The sequence below is a fragment of the Triticum aestivum genome, chromosome 1B (genome assembly GCF_018294505.1).
Source record: "Triticum aestivum cultivar Chinese Spring chromosome 1B, IWGSC CS RefSeq v2.1, whole genome shotgun sequence".
Taxonomy (NCBI): domain Eukaryota; kingdom Viridiplantae; phylum Streptophyta; class Magnoliopsida; order Poales; family Poaceae; genus Triticum; species Triticum aestivum.
This window is the reverse complement of record NC_057795.1, coordinates 186,866,561-186,873,326: the sequence shown is the minus strand read 5'-3', so window position 1 is coordinate 186,873,326 and position 6,766 is coordinate 186,866,561. Positions and strand designations below refer to the sequence as shown.

Below are 6,766 nucleotides of genomic sequence, written 5' to 3'. Positions count from 1 at the left end.
TTGGCATATTGGCATTTTAAGGAAGAGGCCTAGCCCACGGCCCTAAGCCCTAAGGGCTTTTTAGGGCTTTTTACCAGATGGGCCAGGCTTGGGCTTGAAAAGTAGGCCTAGTGATAGGGCTTGGGAGGGCCTGGGCCTTAGTTTTTTGCCGTGGGCTTTTTCAGACCCGGCCCAAGCCCGGCCCATGGCGAGATATAATCAGGCGTGGAGAACTGATATGGAGCATCGGGTGTGTCTCTTTTGTTCTTTTTTCTCTTTTCTTTTTTGTGGTTTCTTTTTCCTCTTGATCACAGCCCTTTTGGTGAAGTAACAAGTACTGCACGCATTTAGTTGTAAAAAAGAACAAGTATATGCATTCCTCTTAAAAATAGACGCGTTGGAAAATTCATTTTTTTAACACAGTACAGATGCAACCACTCACATATAGCACATACAGTCACCTCTATGAACGTACACACACCCTATCCTATGAGCACTTCCAGGAGACTTAGCCGACATATCGTCTTGAGATTTTATAAAGTCATCGACGGGAACGTTTCCTCCCACTGAATGTGCATCGCCGAAAATCTTGAAATAAATTTAGGATGAGACTTGAACCTTGGTATGCTGGGAATACTACTGTCCACCTAACTATCCAACCATCCAATGAATTCATTTTTCTATGTATGGCCGTTTTGGTCATTTTTAATTTGGCGTGTTCGGATTGACTCTTTTGTGGGTAGAACTTGTATTATTCAACGAAGATCAAAATTGCAATCCTCCTTACACAAATCAGTAACCTCTCTAGGTTATGAGGCCAACCAAACAACCATTTTACTCGTAGTTCTAGATAATTTAGGCAAAAATAACACTAACCACATTCTTATTTTGATTGAGATGAGTAATACGAGTCATACGAAAAGACCTCAAATGCTTGATCTCCGCTACCAAAGACTCATAGGCTCGAAAAAGATTGGCTAGAAAGTAAGATTTAAAATAGATGTTTTTTATTATAGATTATACGTGCATTGCACGTGCACGCTTACTAGTAGACAAACAAAGCTAGTACTAGTACATAACTGCTCGCCTGCCATACATACGGCTTTGTGCATCTCCATACATCGCCCTGTCCTCCGTCTTAAGAATGACCGAACGAAAGAGAGAGACATCCGGACACGATAAGCATCGCGTCAATCACTTCGCTTCAGCTTTCGATCCTCTTATCCTTCCATGGGCAGGGCAGTCACAATCTCCCGCGGTACACTCACAACAGTAACTAACCGGAATAAACGTGCAGCCGCAGTAACAATTTCAGGTACTACCGCCTGCAATCCGCTGCACAAACTCCATCAGGCTCCGGTCCGAGCCGCCGCCGTCGGCCACGGCCACTCTCGCCTCCTCCTTCCACGACGCGGCGCGCGACGTCACCGCCTCCGACGTAGCGATTTCCACGCACCTCCTCAGCTCCCCGGCCTCCAGGACGCCGTCCTCCGCGCGCGCCGTGGCGCGGACACCTACGCCCAGCGCCCGCTCCACGAGCCACGCGTTCGTCCCCTGGTCCGAGTACTGCGGCGCCGCAACTATGGGCACGCCGCAGGCCACGCGCTCCAGTGTCGAGTTCCACCCGCAGTGCGTCACGAAGCACCCCACCGACGGATGCGAGAGCACGCGCGCCTGGTCGCACCACTCCACCACCATGCCGCCGGCGTCGTCGTCGTCGTCGTCGTACGTGGCCGCCGACGCCGTTGCGAGGAGTCCCTTGATCGCGTCGCCTTCGTCCTTGTCCCTGCAGTTGTCTTTCCGTAGCACCCACAGGAACGGCCTGTTGGACTGGCTCATGGCGTCCGCTATCTCGGCGACCTGCGTCTTGCTCATCACCGACGTGCTCCCGAAGGAGATGTACACCACCGACTTGGCCGGCTTCGTATCCAGCCAGTGGAGGTAGCCTTCGCCATCGTGGTCCAACAGGTCGTTTGGACTGTTGCCCTCGTGGCCGTCGTGCAGGAACGAGAGCACGGGACCGACGGATACGACTTCGACGTGAGGCCTCAGCGAAGCCAGCGCATCAGGCTCCATGGCGTCGAACGTGTTGGCGAGGACGTACGTCGGGGGCTTCTCGGAGTCGCCGTCGAGCGCGTCGATGAGCTCGCGGAACTCCGGGATCAGGCAGGCAAACGGGTCGTCGTCCGAGGTGACGGCGAGGAAGGACGGCAGGTCCCGGAACCGGAGCGGCGGGAGGCCCGGGATACACACCTCGGCATTCGGGTCACGCGACGCGGCGGCCGCCATAACGGCCTCCCGGCTCCCTCGGAAGTAGTGGTAGTACGCGGCGAGCGCGGTGACCGGCTGGATCGAGAACACCGCGACGACGGCCACGCCGTACGCCCGCGCAACGCCGGCCACCCACGGCATGAGCAGCGTGTACACTGCGCAGGTGACGGGGTGCCCGCGATCGCCGAGGCGCCGGAGCAGCCCGGACAGCGTGCGCGCTCCCTCCAGCCTCACCTGCGACATGTAGTGCGCGTAGTCGCCCGCGGTGCGGTCGAACCCACCGTCATAGCCGTCGGAGTAAGCGGCGTATGCGACCCCGCCCTCTTCCCTTATCTCGTCGCCGCCCACCGCGCTTGTTTCGTCAGCGAACATCTTCCGAAAGGCCGAGACAGGGGTGCATATGGTGACGCGCGCACCGCCGGCACCGGCGGCCGCGCGCACGAGACGGCGCCGAGGTGACGCGCCGGGGTGATGTGGCCCTGCGCCGGGTACGTCACGATCAGGAAGTGAGGCTGGCTCTCATCCGTGGCACGCACGTCTTCCTGCAGCTCCATTGGCGGTAATAACTCGAGCAAGCTTGGGACGCGCGCTTTGACACGAGGAATAGGAGTGGAAGTGGGAGCGACGAAAATGATTTTTCTACCAGTACCGGTACCGGTACGACCGTACCTGGCGACGAAGCATATCAACCTTTGGCTAAGACACGAGTCGTTTTTCCTCTCAGGCGGCCGGCTGAAAAACCCACCCGCCCTGGGAGAGTCCGTTCGCCGCCTTCCTCCGGCGGCCTCCCTCCGCCGGCGGCCTGGTGAGGGGGGGTCGTCAGATCTATGCATGTGAATTGTGTAGTTTAGATTTTGGACAACGCTAACGCCCATACATGTGGTGGAAGCCAAACCCGCTCACACGCTTTATAACACACAGACCGTGCCACGTCATCGCCTGCATCCATGTGAGAACTTTTTTGATTTTTAGTTTTTAAAATGTTTTATCTCTTAAGTGAGAAATCTGATTGAAGATCCGTTAAATCCCTTGCGACGAGATCTTCGAAACTAGATCTCATATCAATATATTTCAACGAATATTTTTTAGTTAAAGGTTGCCATGTCTATTGTATATGAATAACTATGATGTTTACATTGAAGCTGGCATGATATGTTCGAGCTGTTTTTTTACATTTAAAAGTTAAATTTTGACATATTATAAAACGGGAAGTTAAGAAACTAGACTTGCCATGAACCATAAACTAAAATTGCCATGATACATGCACTTAAAATTGACATGGTTCATACAAAAAATAATTTTCATAGTCAAAGTACTGGAATTGCCATCATCAAAAAAGTAAAATTGCCATGCTCTACAAACTAAAATTGCCGCATGGCAACTTTAGTTTAAACACTATGCCAACTATATTGTAAACATCATGGTAACTTTTGGGCAAATTTTTTTCGTCAAAACATATCAACATGGGGTCTAGTTTTGAAGATCTCATCGAGACGGATTTAATGGTGAAAACAGATTTTTAATTCAATTTTTTAATTAGAAGATCAAATATTTTTAAGCCAAAAACCAAAAAGATTCCTGCTCATGTCATCTGTTCATACGTGGCAAAATGAATGGTGATGGAGGCGTGTGGGTGATGTGCAAGATGCCACACGTGTGGGCGTTAGTTTTTATTTTTTAGATTTTTAGTCGTTCATCGTCTTGACTTCGGCAATGGTGATGGGAGCGCCGAACAAAAAAGATTCAGATCCTTCCCACCGAGGCAATCGGTACCATGGTCGTAGATGAATTTAAAAAACAAGTATGTTCAAGTAAGAATGACATGGCAACGGCGGCATCCTCGTGATGGAGTTGTGTCTTCGGGCTCCGACATTGTAACGAGTTGGCTCCAGTGCCGGCGCGGAGCTTGGGAGGTAGTCCAGTCTTTGCAGATTGTGATCTGCATCTAAAAGATGGTGGATTGTGTGCGGGGTTTGGGGTTCGTGGCTTACAGGTATAGTTTCCTCCTCCGACGCCTTAGTTGTGCAACGATGCTAGGTCTGGAGTTTGATGGCGCGTTCGAGGTGTTGCCCTGATCTGATTCGTCGAACGAGAATGGATTTGCCTTCGGCGATCCACCTTGAAACTCCACAAAACTGCATATCAGCAATAGAGCAACATCAAGCTTGGATCAGAAGGTGATTCGTCATTTTTTTCCTTTGGTGGTTGTTGCGATGGTGTCGGGGCCAAGTGACTTTTCACTCTAGTCTTGTTAGGTCGGTGGTGCCGGAGCCTGGACTCATGTGCACCCTTCGCTACAATAAAATCTAAAATAAATTCAGTAAATTCAATATATTTTTTAGCAACAAGCATTGATGTATGTTTCAGGTGCGTGCAAAATTTCACGTTGGAATAACATTCACGGAGGTTTGGGAAAAAGAACAAAACTGATAGTCCAAATAGATTGGTTTTGGAAGCATTTGGAGCATCGATTTTATTTCTTTTGCCGAGACCTCCATGAATGACATTCCATCACGAACAGTTGCACACACATCAAAGTTTGTTTTAAAAAAATATTTTTTTTTAAATTTGTTTAATATATTTTGAATTTTATTGTAGCAAAGGGTGCATGCGAGTTCGAGCTCACAAGAGCACTTTTGCGAATGGTGAACTGCCCCGGTGAAAATTTCAAGCGCGAGCTGCTGCCCCCCCGACGCGCTCTAGAAGCCGGGACTCCATGGCCGGTCCTCGAGTGCACCGCTTGTGCCTCCACCTCAATGCAGGCTCCCTCTTGACTCTCTTCCGTCTCCTGTCATAGCCCCACCACGACGTTGTAATTTCGTCCGGGGTTGCCTTGCCACCGGCGCCCATGGCGTAAGAAGTGATGTGCCACCGCGCCACGACTAATTTGGAGGCAAGTGGCTGTTAGGAAGGAGAAATCGAGCCGGATTTGACATCGCTGAGCTCACCCTGCCTCCCATTGTCGGTATTCGTCGCCCCCGTCGCCAACGCCTCCTATGGTGCCTGGGTTGACAAAAGCATCACTGTCGGTGCACCCACCATGTTTGGTGAAATGCTGAAAAGAAATTGCTTTTTTTATTGAATAAGATGGTATGTACTGAATATAATGTATAAAATTGATATTTTTCCACTGAATTGTAATTTGCCATGAATATAAATTAAAATTGAGATATATACTTTTTTCATTTAGAGAATTAGAAGCTCAAAAATATGTCTATCCATTTTGGGTATGCTGCAAAAGTTCAAAACTGTAATTTTCATCTAATTGTCGGTATGCTGCAAAAGTAAAAATAAACAAAAAGAATTGGCTAGCCTAATTTTCTATCCATTTTGTTCATAATTGGTTTGGATATTTTTTTCGGGGGTACGTAAATTGCGTACCTTAGCTTTATAGAAGGAGAGAAATAAGACATACGACAACGTCAACCATTCGCTGCGGAGAACGAAGGTGACCAACTCCACACCCGGTTCGTACAAGGACAACCAAACACAACAACATGGCTACGACACAAGAAGCCTACCCAACACCGAGCCCCTTGCCGCGTCTCGGCCGACACTGAAGACCTCCGAAGAACAGCAACTCCAGCTTTCTTGGAGTAGCCAGCGACGACCGTACATGGCGTCGAAGAAGAAAGATCCGGGTAGCGGTGAACACCGGAGGAGCGCATCATGGGACCTCGAGTCTTCGAGCACAATGCTCCCAACAGAGTAACAACCTCAAAGACGTTGCCATCATGCCGATCCTACGAATCAAGGCTTTCGTCCCGGAGACAGTTGCCGATACGAGGTCGCGAGAAAGATGGCGTTGCACTCGGCGAAGCCTCCAGGAAGGTGAATGACACCCGCATGTGCCATCAACGTCGGTCCGGCCACAACTGAACAGGATTTCCATCCGTAGCTCCGCACATCTCCAAGTCTCCAAGATCCCGGCCAGTCCTGATCAGATGCCTCGCACCGCCGCCACCGCAACAACTTGCCATCGAAGCCCCCCTCACTGCCGAGGGAACACGCCTAAAGCCATCACCTTCAACATCGACTAGGAGCCGCAGCAACCACCGAGCGGTGGAAAGCCAGTTCCGCCACGGTCGCCTTCACCCACGCCAGGGGACTGCCACCAGAATGAATCCGACCCACACCTCCGACCACCCTCCGGCACCCACACCGCCGAGGCATCGCCGCACGCCTCACACGGCAGCAATCGAACGCCCGCTGCCCCCCAAGACCCTTCCTGGCAAGGCCTCGCAGCGCCGCCGCCGCCATGGGTGCGCTCGCACCGCTGCCACCGCCAGGGCTGGCGCACCATCCTCCATCCTGCTACGCTCCACGCAAGGATCCAGAGACAACCGCCGCACTCCCTGCCGTGAGCACCCCAAGGACGTCGGCCAGCGCTGAAGACGCACCAGATCCGGGCCGAAAACGGATCAGCTCGCTCGGATCTAGCCATCCGAACTCCCTCGCGGCGAGGAGCACCAACCCGCAGCCGGCCTGCGCCCTCCACAGCGACGCGCCACCGCCA

At 51.5% G+C, this 6,766-nt stretch overlaps 1 pseudogene; it reads right to left on the bottom strand.

Annotated features, from left to right (window-relative positions):
- Nucleotides 1-1,188: 1,188 nt before the first annotated feature.
- Nucleotides 1,189-3,022, bottom strand: LOC123114907 (UDP-glycosyltransferase 75C1-like; annotated as a pseudogene).
- Nucleotides 3,023-6,766: the final 3,744 nt, after the last annotated feature.